Here is an 18,642-nt window from a genome sequence, read left to right as displayed (position 1 = left end):
CTTCATCAACAGGCAAATGGATAAAAACACTGAGGTATAGTTGCACAAAGGAATTGCAGTGAGGATAAATGAGGTGAGAGGAAATGCAATGGAACACAGCCACACTTAATATTAGGAATGGCTCTTGGTACAATTTAAATGAAAATTCCAGAAGCCCACCTATGGAATGCTATATTCCTTTTGTAAAGTTCAAACCCAGCAAAATCCCACAATATGTTATTCATTGACACGTACGTAGGTCTGTGTGTGGGGTGGCTGCCTTGATCTCTCTGGGAAGGGTTGTATGTCTTCAGGGGTGACTCTCGTTTCTTCTGATCAGCAGAGATCACTCTCAGCTCCCTTAAGATGTCACCAGCTTTCAGTGAAGCACCTGTAAGTGGTCAGTGAAGATGCAGGAAGAATTGGAAGATAGGGACAGGCCCGCTATTAGGCTGATGCACTGTGGAATTCTAATCTGTCATGCCAGCTCACATAGAGCCATTAAAAGCCCATTAAAAGTTAGGCTGGTTTCTCCTTACTCTTATCTATGGCCTGCCCTCTTCCTCCAGAGCTCCATCAGGGATGACAGCCACTGTTGGTCTATTGTAATCTATCAAGGGATCTTTGCTTTCTAGAATTAATTTAACTTTCTTTGTGTTCTGGTCCTCTGATGTTTTTAAAATAAGCTATGATTTTGTAGCCTATCTAGTTTATTTTGCTTGTTGTGGGGAGAGCAGGAGTCTCTTTCAACTTTCTGCATCCTGAGCCTGAATGGTACAACATTTTAAAGCTACAAGTCATTTAAAACAATCAACTTTTGTTGATTGTTGATGTGTTACTGTCATTTACCTAATTTTGGTATTCATCTTTTATTTCTTTCAATATATATTGACTTATTAATTTACACATGTCTAGAATCGCTCTTTGAGGTTTTCTATTATGCTTAGAAAGACCTTCCTTAGTTCAGGATTACTTACAAAAAACATCTTCTCATGTTTTCTAATAGTACTTTAATGCATTTATTTTTAGCGTAAAATCTTTGGTCCATCTGGAGTTTATTTTGGTGTTGGAAATAAAGTAGGAATACAATTTTATTTTTTTTTTCCAGATGGCTACTAAGTTGTCCTAACTCCATTTATGGACAAAGAATATGAACAGAGTTTTACATACAAGTAATTTTTAAACATATGAAAAGATGTTCAACTATAGTCATAATTTAACAAACTGAAAATAATAACTGTAGCTAAATATTATTTGGCACTCTGCGCCTAAATTAAGTGTGCACATATCCTTCAACAAGATTATTTCTGGGAGATTAGCCTTTAGATGCTATCACACATATTTATACATACTCACCTACATGGACATTCATTGCTACTTTGTAAGTAAATAGGGGGAAAAAAAAGTATAACCCTATAAATGCCCTTTAAGATGAGTCAGTATAGAAATTTTTATACACCCACAATTAAAGACTGTGAAGCATTTACAAAGATGTAGATTACACATCAATGTTGAAGTATGGTATTTAAGAAATATTATTAAACTTAAAAAGCCAAGTGCTTTGAAGTACGTACCTCACCTCACCTCACCAAAAACACACACACACACACTCACATATGTACACATGCAAGTTTATATGCATAGACAGCTCAGGAAGGCTTGTAACGAGGTTAGGTGGGGAACAGGATGAGCCTGGAGGGAGGAAGAAATCATCTATAATTATTTGAAAGTAATGAATATTTTTCTGAAGGCAGTTTTCAGAATATTATTGGGACACCATCAATCTTCTCCTCAATCAAGAGAAGTGACCAGTCAACTTTGTGAATAAAATGGTTCATCTGTAAATTCTTGGGATACTCATAAGTTCTTCCGGTTTTTTTGTAAACAAAAGCCAAACCAGGAGCAGAACATCAGGCTTCAAGTTTAACCTGCAGCTGAAATGCTTTGTTTGCTTAATACAAATTTGCTGAGTATATTAAGAGAAAAATTCAGTGTCTAACACTTCCTTCTTCCATTGCCACCATTACTTACTAAATACCCCCACATGCTCATTTTCCCAGCCACTGGTTTTCACAGTGAGGTGATAGGGAGCCAACCCTTCCCCATACAAGTTTCAGATGCTGCCTTGAAAAGAAGGGGAGGCGGTCAGAGAGGCCAAGGGCCCATCCCTCCTCCCTCCCCTGCTTAACCAGCATAGCCCCCCTGTGGTCTTCTTTTACTCAGAGGGATGAGGGAGGATTCTAAACAATTTTTCTCTTTAAAAAACAAATCTTCAGTTGACTAAAGAAAGAAATCAAAGCCTATTCTTCTCTGTCGCTGCTATTTCAATCAACATGATGCCTTTAACGATAAAACAGCTTTATAAACTTCATGAGCGTACAAACCTGGAAGTTTAGAGCTGGGAGAGATCAGACACATAATGTGGTCCTGTCCTGTCATTTCTCAAAATAAAAGAACAGGGAAGTCAGAGAGATGAAAGGATATGTCCAGGGTCACATTGAATTATTGGTGGCAGATTCAGGATTAGGGAGCCAGCCTCCAATTTCCTTGGGCTTTTTCTCTGTGTGCCTCATTGGTAAATTATTAACCAGCCTCTCAATATTGACATTTGACAAGGGATTCGGATCAACATTTTTGCCACAGTGGCTATAAGTTACTCATGTGATCAAGCTCCCCAATTTCTTACTTTGGTAAATATTTGCTTTTTAGTTCAATTTTATGAAGGTTTCTACCAATCAAACTCTGCACAAGAGAGACAACTGCTTCCACTGGTTGTTACCTTTGACAGTCATGGATAAACCCAAGCCCAGTCAAAGACAAAGCATCCTCATCCAAATGGGGAAAACACATCTTGAGAATAGGTCTGAAGGTAAAAGCCTTGCGATCATTGTATCTATCTATGCATTTGTATTATCATTTCATAAGGTAAAACAGAAGGTGGCAAAAGCCTACTGCCATCCCCTAGTTTTTGATGGAACGTATTCATCAAAAAAGCATCCAGTCCCCTGAGCTTGCAGCCATATGCTACAGGAAAATGTCACCAGTTAAAGATGTATTCATTTGCTGTTTTGAAAACTCTGTTTGATATTCATGCATTCCAAGTGTTTTGACCTAGATTTCTGTAGAGGCATTAGATCCAGTCTTGTGCAGGCAGCTAGACAGCTGTTGCTTATGTAGTCAAAGGAAGAATCTAAAGTTAAAAAAAGAGAGAGAATGAAAAAATGAAAACATTTATTAATGGGTGCCAACATTTCACACAGCCAATATGTTTAATACTAGATGAACTAATATAAGCATATGGGGATGCATTTGTTGCAAAGCTTTAAAGAAAAGAACAAAGAAAAAAGTTGGAAGTAGCTAAAGTTCAAGGGGAATGGAATTTGCACTTTCTTCTGTAAATGAAAGCTTGGTGAAATGGCAATATACTTTAATTATAAGCAAGTGGCTAATGTCATAGCATTTAAGATATTTTCAGACGAGATATATGATGTTCCATGCTCTGTGCACATCTTAGATAAACCTAAAGTCTACGTATGACAGCACATCCTTGAAGTCTTTTTGGATATCAATCTTGCTTTTAGCCAGAGTTACCTTTCTTTCTTTTCTCTCTCTCTCTCTCTCTCTCTCTCTCTCTCTCTTTTATATTTATAAGGTCTAGTGAGTTCAGTTGTAAATTTATGTTAAATGATTTAAGAATAATGGTAATAATAGATATGAATACTGATGTCTCCTCAGCTCTAGATCCTTCCAGCAAGGAGAAAAAAAGGCTATGTTCCTCATCTAACTACGTCCATGTCATGTGTCTACAAGTTATACCAAAGTATTCAACATCTCCTCCCCACCTAGTTGGATGTAGTCAGTTGAGTTATAATGCAGAATCATTTCATGACACACTTCCAAATTCTCTTCCTCTACCTTTTCGTCATGGTGTTGTCAAATTTGTATTTATATAACAACTGGGAATGTGGATCCATTCATTTTCCCAACCACAAGTGGTTATTGAGCATCGAGTAAGAGCAGACACTGTTAGATTCTGGGACCATAGAGAAGAAAGGTGAAGTCCTTGTCTCTTTCTGAGCTAGAGAATGACAGGTATTTATTCCTCAGAGACACAAAATAACTGGATGCAATCAGGTCACTGAAAGAGTTTCCTTCAGCTGAAGTGTGGGTTTGTTGGAAGCACAGTGAGAAATCAGTATACTGGTGTGCCATGCAGAGTTGCTCCATCTGATCACCTAGGTTCTGACAGAAGAATGCAAAAGTTAGACTGACCACAAACCACGTATTTCTAATTGCTGTTTATTACTGGCTATTCCCAATGCCCAGTAGGGGAAATTGAAACACTCCCTTTCACACACAGGTATTTATTCATTCAGTAAACACTTATTGAGTGTGTACACTACAGTTGACGTTGTAAAATGAAGGTGATCACCCAAAGTCCTTGCCATTAAGATGCCTGGAGTTCAAAAAGCATAATAAGTATATATACACCTGATTATAAAACAAAGTAAAAACACTGCTTTAGATTTATGCAATGCCACTGAACTGCGGAATAGAGGATGACTTATGAGTGGGAAGCTAATATATGGAAGGGGTCATAAAGGATGTGTATAACTTGGCCATTTGGAAACTTCAGAATTGGCCTTTCAGACAGGAATAATAGAATGTGTGTGGAGAGACAGGCCGGAATATGTAAGGTACGTCCAGGGAAGAGACTGAGAAGATAAAAAGTAACTATCGTATGCTGAGATTGAGACACCCCGAAACAATATGACCATGCCTTTGAAGCCTCTGCAGACATAGGAACTTCCTTTCTTTTTCATAGGGGCAACCTTACTTTCCAGAATAGTTTCCTGACGGACCTGAATAAATACTTTCATAAATTTCTTGGGTAACTAGTGAGATCCTCAAGATATGGTTACTTAAGAAAAACCTTGTGTGAAGGTATCCCAGAAGAAAAAGAAAACATATGCCTGATTTTGGAGGATAATGAAATAAGAAAATGGAAGGAAGAGAAAGAGAAATCCATGAGATGATAAAAATGACTGACACTGAAGCCTTATTTGGGATCAGGAGTGTTCCATATGCCTCCTATATAATAATTAATTCATTTTACAACAACTCTGAGATGGAAATTACTTGCGTCCCCACTTTAAAGGGAGAAATTAAGTATTTTTCTAAGTATTTTAAAGTAAGTATTTTAAAGGGAGAGATTAAGTATTTTTCTAAGATCACATAGGAAGTGGGAGTGCAAGAATTCGGATTCCAGGGGCAACTGAGTGGCTCAGTCAGTTAAGTGTCTGATTCTCTCAGCTCAGGTCATGATCTCAGGGTCATGGGATTGAGCCCTGCATCAGGCTCTCTGCTCAGTGCAGAACCTCCTTCTCCCTCTCCCTCTGCTCCTCTTCTTCTCTCTCCCTCTCTCTCAAATAAATAAATAAAATCTTTTAAAAAAATGTTTACAAATTCTGGTTCCAGAGTCAGCACTTTTAACTTTTCTGTTTCCACTCCCCAAGAAAGCTATGAGGTACATGGTAGACCTCTGCCCAGGTCAAAACTTCAGTAAGACTTGGTGAAGTAGGTTTTTAGTGCAACAACCTGAGGATTTAAAGTTAGCAGCTAGACTGGGTATGGGGCAAATAAATAGAATCAAATGTGGAAACACAGCAACATGTCTAGGGTGGTCTTCATTTGGGATACCCTGAGCCCACGGGACTGAGAGAAAGAGATGATTCAGACATTCTGTTCTGAACAACTCTATCTTCACTTTGCAAGATACCCGCCATCAAGCACAGGTAATACAGGCCATCTTCAAAAGTGGGTCCTCCAGAATTTTCGGTAAGTGGGAAGCCATATAAATCCCACTATGAATCAGTCAATGTTATTTATTAAGTGAGAACTAATTGGTGAATGCATTTCAGTTCAACAGGCTGGTTAGTGTAGATGAAATACATGGCATCACAACTGAAAAGACTCATTCTGCGTTGATCAGCCCTACTGTTTTCTGACCCGGGCTCTATGCACTGCTTCTGATGGGACCAGAAAGGGCTTCAGCTACAGCAGGCCCCATGGGGATCCACAGGGGGAGTTTTCATCAAATAGAACCAAAACTGTCAAGGGGCTCTTGCCTGACAATAGTATAGGATCATTTGGTGCTGACCCACAGAAAAAGCATGCCAAATGGGCACAACTTCCTTTGCATCTGAATAAGATTTTAGAGTCTACTTTTTCTTTGTCATAAGTTGGAGTTCAGTGGTAAGGCAGAGTAGGAACTGAGCCCCAGACTGGGTTGGTTAGCAAAGGATATTTGGTGATGGACCCACAGCCCAGTGTTTATCACAGAGTTGATTTGTGGTGAGTGCATAGCAAGATGAGAAGCTAGAATTAGGCAAAGTTTAAGATTAACATATATTAATTCCACTGCCAAAACATATTAAAATTCACCAAATAACTGTCATAAATAATCCACTTCCCTCAGCTGGGTGGAGGGAGCTCATAGAAAAGTATACACAGGGGCACCTGGGTGGCTCAGAGGGTTAAGCCTCTGCCTTCGGCTCAGGTCATGATCTCAGGCTCTTGGGATCGAGCCCCACATCGGGCTCTCTACTCAGCGGGGAGCCTGCTTCCTCCTCTCTCTCTCTGCCTGCCTCTCTGCCTACTTGTGATTTCTGTCAAAGAAGTAAATAAAATATTTAAAAAAAGAAAGAAAAGTATACACATATATAAGAAAGTTGAATTTTAAAATTACATGAATTATATGATTAAAATGATACACAAGACTTGAGATAAATTTTATTGTTGTGGTAAGATGGGTGCAGGACACGCCCACACCCCCCCTGTCTCCTAGAGAACAAAACTGGTTTCCTCTGCTATTAGAGGAATTAGTAGAAAAGATTGAGATGGTCCTGGGAAGAACATTTGCTTTCTGCAAGGACTGAGTATTTAAATACTGAGGAGGGATCTGGGGAGGAAAATAGCAGAAATAATGATGGAAAAGCTTCCTCTCCATTTGATTTTATTTTTATTTTTTAAGAAAGATTTTGTTTATTTGACAGCAAGAGAGAGCGAGCATGAACAGGGACAGAGGGAATAGCAGATTTCCCACTGAGCAGAAAGCCTGATGCAAGACTCAATCCCAGGACCCTGAGGTCATGACCTGAGCTGAAAGCAGAGACTTAACCCACTGAGCCACCCAGGCGCCTCTCCATCTGATTTTAAACACTTCCAGAGCTGGCAGCCTTATTAGTTCTTTGCCATGTTATGAAGGACACCTGCTAAGTTTATTGTGGACAATAAGGAATCAGCTGTTGATTAGCAAATGAAAGGTCCCTGTCCTCTAAACCACAATTTTTCAAGGATATAATGAACAAAAAGTCCAAATCCTTCTGCAATAAATGTTAAATTCCTTACCTATTACCAATACTCTGGATTCAGAAGGTTTTCTTCCCCAGTGTGATTGACTGCATCAATTTTATTAAAATCCTTCCACCAATTATAATTAGAGTAAAATGAGAAAATATTTGTTTTAGCAGGTCAGTTATATGAGGTATTATTTTCTGTTCAGCAAGCTTTGATTGATGACTTGCCATCTGCCCACAATGATTTAGTAGTAGTACCTGTGGTGTGTTTGTGTGTATATGTACACATGTCTATATGTGTATACACCTGTACACACACACACACACACACCATATGAATTTTTCAAGGTAAGAATAATAGAGCATACTCAATTATTACGGGAGAAGTTGTCAATGTGAACATTCCTTGGTTGTTTTTTTTTTTTTTCTTTAAGAAGTCAATAGAGTTTTTTGGTGCAATGTGTATAGTGGGGTCCTTTGTTTTTTGGTCCTTTGCTTTTCATAATCTCAGTGAATGTGGCCTTACAGAAACAACAGTCAATGAAGCTCATGCCACCCCATGTTTCACAAAATATTTTAATCCCGTTGATTCATGCTTGTCTCAACACCCTTTAGGGACATTCTCAGAATAGGCTAGTTTCTGCTCTGGCAACAATGACTTAAGCATCCATATGGAGCCTACTGGAGACTCTCAGAGATAAAGCCCCGTAAACAGTAAGGATGTTTGGAACCATGCAACAGAGAAGATGAGTTGTCGATGTACATTCACTCCTCACGGTTACATGTGTACACATGGGAGGCAACTTTGCTTAATTAGGATTGCAGATCCGACAGTTTCCCTATGAGCTGCCACATTAGGTTAAGAACTGAGGATTACAGAAGACCAAATGTTTCTGTTTCAGCTCCAGAGGATTAATTTATTTTTTCCTCCTTTTTAAACTTGGCAAAGAAAGACATCTAAATGTGAAAACTGAGAGTAACTAAGGAATTGTAACCAATGCATCTTGGTTAGTCATCATAAAGGTAACAGCCTATATAGACCTTGTTTGAGGCTTTTGAGAAATGGACCTGTTTAGGTGTTGTTCCATTTCTAACCAGAAGCGATTTCCCAAGGAGCTTTTAGACTGTGACTCTCCTACCCCAGGAGCCCAGAGGGGTTATGGGAAACAGGGAATATTTTTTCTCATTAGTATTAGGCCTATCTCTAGCTGTAAAGCTGCATTTCCTAATGTGCTCCAATTTAAAACTCCATGCAGCTAGCTGTATTATAGCCAGTTTGAACAGATGGATTTAAGAGAATCAAAGTCAAATATATTTCTTTTTGGAATTTGGCTGCTTCAGTCACTCATGTTACTGTTACAGAAAGAGCTGCATTACTGAAGTTGTCAGATGTTTACTCTTTTGCAAAGCTCTCTAGTAGGGTTCCCTTATTCTACTTGTAAGTAGAATTACTGGAAAGATGAGCCTACAAGAGAATTCGAACATTCTCCAGGATCTATCTTCCTCTCTCAAGTATCAGATATAGAGGTGAGTATTTGTGTAGGCCAGGCAGGAGGTTGGCAGAGCCTCAAAGACATTCCCGCAGAGCTAATGGGATCAACAGGGAATCCAGAAACAAGAATATGCAGAGTTCCAGAAAATCTCGCTGACAAGATGCAGGTAAGTCCTGTCTGGTAGGAACCAGCAGGAAGTGGAGGGCATAGTCCTTGGACCAGTGGAGGGCATAGTCCTTGGACCAGTGAGTAGCTGCAAAATCAAGACAAGTCTCCAGGAATATGTGAAGGGTATTAAGATAAGGAATTAAATTCGAGGAGAAGAGAAGAGGAAACCTTTGCAAGAGCTGAGAAGAAAGGGTAGCCAAGACTGAAGAATGGCTTAATGCTAGAAAGTGTCATCTTGGCCAAATGGGCGGGGGGGGGGGGAGTCAGATGGGCCTAACCTCAAAAAGGACTTATGCTAACTGAAGCCTATGCCACGAGACTCTTTAACAAATGCTAAACACTTATTCCCATGGCATTTGAGCTAATTTACTAGGAATTATTTGCTGCCATTATTTGGATGTAACATTACATCCTAGAACCGCATTAAATTCTGAAATCTGTATAAAGGGTGAAAACCAGCTATAATAAAGAGCACTGATGAGAGAGTCTTACAAAATTCCTATATACAATTTAAGGAAGCATTCTTATGCACATGAAGCTTGAGAATACTGAGTAGACTACACAAAAGAATAAAAGGCAAGTCTATATGCAATATTAGGATGTTCAAATCAGGGGCCCCCAGGTTGCTCAGTTGGTTGGACATCTGCCTTCGATTGAGGTCATGATCCTGGGGTTTCAGGATCAAGCCCCACATCTGGCTCCCTGCTAGGCAGGGAGCCTGCCCCTCCCTTTCCCTCTGCCTGCTACTTCCCCTGATTGTGTTCTCTTTCTCACTGTCAAATAAATAAAATCTTAAAAAAAAAAAAGATCAAATCATCCGCCTTATATTAGCAAATACAAACAAATCCCTTGGCAGTTAGGTAGGTATACAGGAAGAGTTCCACCTCAGCGTTTGGCCTGCCTGCAAGATTATGTTTTTCTTATTTTACTATCAAGTTTCTATGACTTGAACACATGTGCATAATTGGGCATTTTGTGGTAAAGGTTAAATACAGCTATCAAATAGTATCTTATTAGGAATCAAGAGCCAAAAGTCTACAGGAAACCAAATTACTAGGTTACAGTTCCAATATAATGTAATGTATACTTGTAGCAGCTTCTTTCTTTCTTTTAAGAAAGGATAAGGTGTGGTTTGTCCATAGGAGACTCTTAATCTCAAGAAACAAACTGAGGGATGGGGAGGGAGGGAGAGGCTGGCAGGGTGATCGACATTGGGCAGGGTAGGTGCTCTGGTGAGTGCTGTGAACTGTGGAAGACAGAAGAGTCACAAACCTGTAGCCCTGAAGCAAATAATAGATTATATGTTAATAAAAACTAAAAAAAAAAAAAAAAAAAAAAAAAAAGAAAGGAAAAGAAAAGCAAGAATAAGGTAGAAATAGTCCAGGAACTTTGAGCTGAATACATGGCATACAGTAGCTTAATTCTATGTGTAATCTGAAAGTCAGACATTTTTGTGCCTATTTTACAGATAAGAAAGGCGAAACTCAGAAATATGAAGTGACTTCCAAGTCTGTACAAATAAACCCATGATTTTTTTTTTAAGATTTTATTTATTTACTTGAAAGAAAGAGAGCGAGCATGAGAGGGGAGAAGGTCAGAGGAAGAAGCAGACTCCCCATGGAGGTGGAAGTCCGATGTGGGACCCGATCCTGGGATTCTGGGATCATGACCAGAGAGAAGGCAGTCGCATAACCCACTGAACCACCCAGGCGCCCCTAAACCAGTGATTTTTGAAATGTCCTCTCTGCCTCTGAGGACATTTTTGCTTAACTTGCAGATGTAATTCAATGTTAGAAGAGCTACCATAAGGACCTCAGAAAATAGACCCGAACTCTTCTATCCTCTTTACACAGGAGAGGTCAAAATGGCTGAGAAACAACCATATCCCTTTTTTTTTTTGGAATTTTCCCCCCTAAGTTTTAAGATCGAAATCAGCAGGGAAGTCATAAATTGCTAGGGACCTATAAGATGAAACAGTCCAAACATCCATCTGTCTCTCTCAAATAATAATAATGACTAAAAATTAAATGAGACAAGGTTATTTTTCAAGGACATGGACTTGCAAATCCTCTTCAGTTCACCCAGCTAATTAGTGGAAGAAGGAACAGAACTTCTCATTTTTGGCTGCTTACCATGCCAAACTGCTTCTAGACAAAATCCAAATGAAAACCAAATTCACTGATTAAAAATAATAATAATAGTGTGGTAGGTGAGATTCTTTCTTCCTTGCAAAAAAGTAAACCAGAAATCAGGAACTATTTAGTGATCTTATTTGATTATTAGAGGATTGCTTTGTGTGTATGTTTGTGTTTTGATTTTGTTTCGTTTTTTTTGTTCATTTGCTTGCTTATTAAGTTTTGGGAGATCCACTTTTTTAGTAAAATCTGCCCAAAAGGAGAACTCTATCTTATTTTCCAGAATATGGATGTCCATTTTAGACCTGCAGCTGTTTGAATTAATCTAGTAAAATACATGACTAACCAATCAGGATCTAGGGTCTCAGCATCCCCTTTTGTAAACTTCTCAAGATAAAGCTGGATTTATGAATTCAGCCACCATTGGGGAGCAGACACCATGTCACATGTTTCCCAGGAACTGGAGCAGGGCTATGCTTTTGCAATGGGTCATCAGGGAAGGTCTCTCCAACCTGTGATCCGAAGGAAATGCTTCACGGCAACTCTGCACTGCATTTTCTCACATTTGATAGATGAGCAAGCCGAGGTCCAGAGAGATCAAGCAATTTGTTCAAGGTCTCAAAAGTATGGAGCGAAAAAGGTGAAATTCAAATCCAAGTCCATCCGACTTCAAAGCCAATAACCTTGTCACCACATAAAAATGGTTAAGTGTGAAATGATTCTCAGAGAAACAAACATGTAGAAAAGAAGCTCACACATCTGCCCAACTTAAGACACTTGGAAGGAAAATAGGCTATCTTTTTATTTTATTTTTTTAATGTCCTGAGTCTCCTTTTAGCTCAGAGAAATTTATCTCATATCAGCCAAGTACAAGAGGGACTATTCAGAGAGACCCAAGTCATCAATAGCCAAAGAAAACTGGAAAAGTTGTTCTTCCCTAAAAAATGGGTCTGGTTCTTCTAATATACACAAAAACAGAATGATAAAAAAGGAAGAATTTAGACAAATATTTATACATATGGTGGGTGAGGACACCTGGCAGAGCAGGTGAGTCAGCTACAGAACGATATGCTGCCTGCAGATTCAACTATGAGGAGGAGTGACACATTTTACAGTTAAATTTAATGCAAACCAGATCTCCAAATCATCCCCCCAAACTCAATAGAAACGAAGGGTCTCTTTGTTTTCTTTTATGTGTATGAGATTTTAAAAGTAAGTGCTCATGTGAGTTGATCCTCTATTCTTCACAGACCAATATTTGAGGACAGAATTGAAAATTTCTGCATCTTACCCAAACTTGGGGTGGCATTTACATCATCCCAGAATACAATCCAGCCTAAGTATAGTTCTTGCCATTAGTGTGATACACAAACACAGGCAATGGTAATGATTATTTAATTGAATATAGATGTTGGCTGAATACCAGGGCAAAACACCATGCATTTTAAATCAATCATGATCTATATTAATTCAGCACTCATAATAGGCTATTTCCTATAATAAATGTAAAAAGACAGAATCTCAGCCATGTGGGAGTTTATAACTTACATAAACACATATTCTGCATTTAAAACTCTTATATTTCATTGAAAATAAGGGAAGAGTTTGACAAAAGTTTTAATTTAGCATCAATGAGCAATTTATTTTTGCAGAATGATGGTAAGTTTTCAGAGAAAGCAATTTGAGATTTTGTAGTATTATTAATTATATAAGTGGTCATTTTGCACAATATTTATTGAGACATCCATTCTGTACCAGGCATTATTTTAGACGCTGAGTGAAAAGAAGTGAACAAAAGAAAATGTGTTCGGGGGGGGTTCCTCATAAACTTATATACTAGGAAGTAAAGATACACAATAAAACAAATAAATAAGTGGACACATAAAACTGCAGACAATAGCCACTGCTATGACAAAGGGAAAAAATAAATTCAAGAAAATAAAAGTAGCAGTAGGGTAAGGAAATGGTTTTATATAAGATGTTCAGAGAAAACTCTTTTTAAGGTACTAATTGACTGTTGATTTGAAAGAACTTAAGAACTAGTAATATTGTTGTCTACAGATGGAATATTCCAGAAGGAAGAAATGCAAAGGCTGTATTGGCAGGTACATGAAGGTGGGGTAGGAAGGGCAGTGCCATGAAAGCAGGATGACCTTGGAGGCCAGTAGTTGAGGGGAAAGTCAGAGATTGGGTGTCAACTAAATCACGGAGGCCTCTGAGACCATTGTTATGATTCTATTTTCTTCCCAAAAGATGGGATACCCTTTGAGGATTGTCAGCAGAGAGTGATGATGATTTTATATGAATACAGAGTGGGATCCCTAGAAAGCAAATTTTCATCATTCAGAACTTGTAAAATCTCAAGATTGAGCTTTCTTTCCTAACAGACTGATGTTTTAGTCCTATAAGCAATAACGTTGAATAAAGCATCACTACTGAACTGATGTAGACATTCTTCTTCATTTACATCTTTCTCACCTAAATTTGAATATGCTTATAATTGCATGATTGTGTTTTTGCTGATGTGTACTTCCACTGAAGAGTTGGGTAGAGAGGGAGGTGTTCAAGAGATTGCAGAATGCTCTCCCACACCTTATAGAATTGAGTCTACTCATGTTTGGTAAGTAGTGAATGCCTAAATGTCCAAGTGCTTTACCTACATTATAGCATTTACTCTTTCTAACACCCTGTGAAGGAAACATTATCCTAAATTATAGTGTGTCCTCATTATAGGGTGAGGGAACTGAGCCTTTGAGAAATATACGACTTGCCCGAGTAAGAGGCAGTCCTGAGGCACAAGTCAAGTGTCCTCTCTACAACTGCCTCCCTTAGCAAAAACAGTGTTACTCAGGTAAGGAAAAGGGAATGGAAGAAAAAACATGAAAATTTCAAAATAAGTAATATCCTGTAAGAAAAGAGCCTGGTGATTTCTCAAAAGTTAAATATACAATTACTATCTGAGCCTGCAATTCCACTATTTGGTATATACCCAAAGGAACTAAAAACAAACAAACAAACAAAAAACATCAAATACTTGTACATTGATTTTTTATAGGGCACTATTCATAATAGTTGAAAGATAGAATCAATAAAACAAATTGTGGTATATCCATACGATGAAATATAACTCCACCATATAAAGAATGAAGTACTGATACATGTTACAACATGCATGAACCTTGGAAACATTAGGTTAAGTGAAAGAAGCCAGTGACAAAAGGCCCTATGTGGAGTAATTTGATTTGTAGAAAATTTCTGCAAGAGGGAAATCCATCAAGACAGGAAGCAGATTGGTGGTTTCCAAGGGCTGAGGAGGAGAAATAGAGAGTAACTGTTTATTTGAGACAGGATTTACTTTTGAGGTGATGAAAATGTTTTGAAACTTGATCGAGATGTTGGTTGCCCACTATTGTGAATGTACTATATGGTGCTAAACTGCTCATTTTGAAATGATTAACTCTGTGGCTTTTCCTTCCTTAGTGAGCAGAAGGAGTAACAAAGGAGAGAAAGGTAAATAAGTAAAAGGCAGGAAAAGAAGGGTTCAGGGTTTCTCACAACTGTTCAAAAATGGTGGAACACAAAGGAAGTGATATGGATGTGGCCCCCTTCAGTTCTACTGTCAGATGCACTGGCTTCCTGTTTATCACACGGAGTCATCATAAAGCCATATCTATCCTGAACTATCTTTTCTGTTGAATTTAATATTTTAAGATTTTATTTATTTGAGAAAGTGTGTGCATAAATGGGGGGATGGGCCAAAGGAGGAGGAGAAGCAGACTCCCCACTGAGCTTGGACCCCCCCAATACAGAGCTCAAACTCAGGACCCTGAGATAATGACCCAGTGGAAGACAGTGACACTTAACCAACTGAGCCATCCAGGTTCCCCTCTGCTTTATTTTATAATTCAAATATAAGAAGTCTCATCGCTTAAGAGCTCAAACAATATAGTACAGCATAAAATAATAAAACAGTATTCCTTCATTTCCACTCCTGTTAACTGCTGTTAACAGTTATCCATGATCTTTTTTTTTCTTTTTTTTTTAATTACCTTTAGTGAAAAGTGATAGTCTAGAGTCTGGATCTAGGCTGGGCCTTAAGAAAACATCATCATAGCTTAATACTAAAGACACTTCCAATTAAACCCTACTAAATCATTTGAAACTTACCAAGGATTTATAAAGAACACTTTTTCTCTGAGACATATTTACTTCTTACTAGTTGACCAGTTGTATCTCAGTGAACATTAAAAAAAAAAAAAGATAAGAGAATGAATAAAATCTTTCATAACCAGCCATTGACCTAGTTGAATGAAGTGAGGACCACAGGTTAAATTAGATAGGCTGCCATTCCATTGTGCTAGAGATGACAAACCAACTGAAACAGATGGAGAGGCAATGAAAGTAAATGAGCCCAAAGAGCTTGCAAATAAACCTTGCTTCACCTCATCAGGAAATACATGAACTTCCAATATATTGTTGCCTTATTGTATATGGCTAGTTCAGACCTGTTGTATCACAAAAAGAGGGCTTATCATCTGAACGACTACTGCTTTTTTTTTTTAATAGTCATAAAACATAGAAGTCTTTCCTATTCCAGAAAGAAAAGTCAAATAAGTTGTCATAAATTCAAAGAAGATATTTCCCATTACTATTACTATTAGCTGAATAAAAACAAGTGAGAAATCCAGAAGCCAAAATATACAAATATTCAGACACTACTTAGAGTGTTACATTGAAGATTTTACAAGCTGTTAAATTTAATATGACTTGTATTCTTTGCTGGATGAGCTCTTATAGTTGCCTAGATCAAAATATTCTAAGATGAAACTTGGGTGTATCTCTCCCCACAAAAACAAATATCATGACATATATATATATTTTTTAAAAAAAGAAGTTATTCTTGAATCTATCACTTCAATAGCTATATTGGTACAACACAGATAATCATAATCATATTATTATTCATTGTTCATTATGATTCATTATTCATGATTATTCATTGTCCATTCATTAAGGACACATTTTGAATTCTTTTAAATTATTTACTATTATTATTATTTCTATATTATTTATTATTATAATATTATTATAATATATAATTTTATTATAATATGCATATAGTATTATAATAGTAAAAATATTATTACACATTTTGAATTCTTTATTATTATTTATATATTATTATTTATTATTATTACTTTTGAATTCTTGTTTATTTTTCAGCACATATTTGCTCTATAAGATTTTTCTAGCAATGATTTGCATAACTAATCTGTGCTCATTATGAAATGTAGCTGTAATTATAATAACACAAGTGAGAGTATCAGATGGACATATATAAATTCACTGAGACTTTTATGCCATTAGCAAGGTGGCACAGATGTCTAAGATTTGTTGTTGTAAAATTTATTCTTGGCTGCAATGAACACTTTGGTCAATATCTGTGTCCATACATCTTCTGATCATCCATGATGTACTATCTGTGAAGAGAACTGTGACCTTCTTTTTTTTTTTCTAAGAATCCCAAGAAACTAAATATTTCTCCTCACTCATATTCAGTGTGAGATTTTTGTATAAATTACAGAACTTAAGAGGTCAACTGGGTTCCCATATAATTTTGTTCAGAAAGAGCGAGCACTCAAAGTGAGGGGGTAAGGGGCAAAGGGAGAGAGAGAAACTTTTTTAAAGATATATTTACTTATTTGAGAGAAAGAGGTCACAAGAAAAGGGAGGGGCAAAGGGAGAGTGAGAGAAATCCTTAAGCAGATACCCTGCTGAGCCTAGAGCTTAGCACAGGACTCAATCCCAGGACCCTGAAATCATGACCTGAGCCAAATTCAATAGTTGGGTGCCCAACCGACTGAGTCACCCAGGCACCTTGGAGACAGATAATCTTAAGCAGGGTCCATCCCCAGCGTGGAGCCCAAGGCAGGGCTCAATCTCACCACCGTGAGATCATGGCCTGAGTGGACATCAAGAGTCAGATGCTTAACCAATTGAGCCACCCAGATATTTCCCCATATAATACTTCTGATAATGTACTGAAAAGATGAACTAAAACACTCTCTTGATTACAGAAGTCTGATATAGTCAAATACTTCAGAAAGTTCTGTACTGAAATTTGGTGGGTTTGTTAAAAATTTGTTTTCTGTACCCATAGATAGTACTGCTGAACAGGGAAATAGAGGATATCTCAAAAAAACCAACAAGAATGATGATGCTTGGCAGGTAATTTGCCAAGTTGGGCAAGAACACTTTACAATAAAATTTGGAAAAAAAAAAAAGAATACAAAATAGAAGAACCTAATATTAGAAAAGATAACAGGTGAGACATGAAAAGATCTGTAACTGTGTTTCTTAACTGGAAAGAAATTTACTTGGGGAGCTTTTAAGAATATGAATTATCTGGGCAGAATATTTGAAATTGGAAAGTGTTGTGGTTTTTTTGTGTTTTTTGTTTTTTTTTTTTTCTTTTTCTTTTTTCTTTTAAAGACTTCCTGGTGATTATAATGTAAAGCCAAAGTAGAGATCCATTGAATTATAGTTATGGATGAGAACAACCTCAGATATTTATGTATTGATATTTAGAATATAAGCAATAGCAAAGTAAGCAGGTGTCACTGAGATTTGACAAAAGCAAATTTTCCCAGGCAATACTGCTGTCTTGGAAGAAGACAGTATTGAGTTTTCAAAAATGTTTGCTGGTAACTATAGCAATTATGTATTTATCTATGTCTTTTCTCCAACAGGTGGCAAACTTTCTATGAGTTTGGAGTGGATCAACGTCTTCATTTTCCCTTTGTCTTCACACCGTAAAAGACTGCCCAACACACAAAAGTTCTTGATATACATCTGTAAACATGGCAACTATTATTTAACCAAATAGTCCTTAAAATTGCTGGTTCCCTTCTCTCAGAGGAAAAATGGAGACAAAACAGCAGAATGGAAACTATGCAAAACCAGAGAAGAAACAGAACCCTGATTTACTTTTTACGCATAGAAGATGATACATGAGGCACATGGAAAGCTGTGGTGGGAAAATACAGGGGGAAAAAATTGAGAGTCAGCTTCTGCTTCATCCCCACATTGCTAGAGACAACCAATGCCTGCCCCCCCAGTTCTGGTGAAGGTATCTTCAAAAATAAAATATGACAATCCATAAACTTCTTTAGGAGAGCAACAAAGTAAGAAAATTCTGGGTTAAATAGCCTTGGAAAGTCTCTCATTCCCTCTCCTACTCCTTCAAAGCAACATAAGATAGGTTAACTACAGTAGAGTTAGTTTCTACTATTGGAAGTGACTGAGAGTAAGACTTCATTTGAGTTGTTAAAGGGGAAATAGGGATTAGCTGGAGTTTTCTGTGCAAAGAGATTTCCATGCTAGGGTCTCTCTGCTCTAGTATCTTTGTCCTTGAATTCAATAGAGCTGACAATAATTAATATCTCAAGGGTTTTTGATTGGACTGGGTAAAATGAGGAGTTTGAGTGCAGACAAGTAGGAAAGGGAGAA

Source organism: Mustela lutreola, chromosome 7 (genome assembly GCF_030435805.1).
Source record: "Mustela lutreola isolate mMusLut2 chromosome 7, mMusLut2.pri, whole genome shotgun sequence".
NCBI classification, from domain to species: domain Eukaryota; kingdom Metazoa; phylum Chordata; class Mammalia; order Carnivora; family Mustelidae; genus Mustela; species Mustela lutreola.
The sequence above is the reverse complement of the archived record's forward strand: the minus strand, read 5'-3'. Positions refer to the sequence as shown.